The following is a 942-nucleotide window of genomic DNA, read 5'->3' as shown; positions in this document are numbered from 1 at the left end:
TCGAAAGAGCATTATTCGTTCGTCACTGAAGAATAAAAAAGAGGAGGGGAGAATCAAGAGAAAGAGGAAACAAACGATAGGAATCACAGGTTTACTTCCGGTAATTTCTTCGATGTATTTACATTTACGTGTATCTGTGTGTACAAGATCGTTAAAAACATTAAATGTTTATGCTCGCGTTACGATAATATATTCATGTATTTACATGTGTATCCGTGTGTACAAGATCGTTAAAAACATTAAATGTTTACAGGTCTATTTTTCGTATTGCCCCGCGCATCGTTAATTTCGCGTATTTTTTTTTAATTTTTACCCATCTATGCTCTGTGTTTGTCTCTCTCTCTCTCTCTCTCTTTCTTTCTCTCTCTCTCTCTCTCTCTCTCTCTCTCTCTCTCTTGTACACATTCGCTTTTTCATGCTCTCCGCACATTCTTTCTCTCCCGCAGTTAATTATCGTCGATTTTAAATATTTTCTCACATAACGCCGCAGTTTATGTACAAGTAGAAAAACCTAATAACAATATCGACTATCACACCTTATACACCATTAAAAATGGCTGGTACATACACTACGCGCGTATAACTAAAAAGACATTCGTACTGGCAGAGACGCCTGTTTTCCGAACATTCTTAGTCGTTTTTCCTTTTGTGTTCTCGATACAATTGCTTATGAATCGTCTCCGATAAAATCAGGATCGTACAGAAATACAAACTCTCTCCGTGGAAAAAAATTTTATCAGAATTCTCGAGAAAATTCTCCGCGCACGCTTGTATATGGACATACATACATACACACACACACACATACGGATTCCGTTCTCTCTGGTATGTACAAACTAGAAAATACATAACACAGCTACTTATATGTGTACAAGTAACCGATTTTACAGGAAATGTACAAAGGTGAACGGTGATACTTCACGCTTACGTTTCTTCTAGGAC

This window comes from Habropoda laboriosa, unplaced genomic scaffold (assembly GCF_001263275.1).
Source record: "Habropoda laboriosa isolate 0110345459 unplaced genomic scaffold, ASM126327v1 scaffold28, whole genome shotgun sequence".
Lineage (NCBI taxonomy): Eukaryota > Metazoa > Arthropoda > Insecta > Hymenoptera > Apidae > Habropoda > Habropoda laboriosa.
This window is presented reverse-complemented; position numbering follows the sequence as displayed.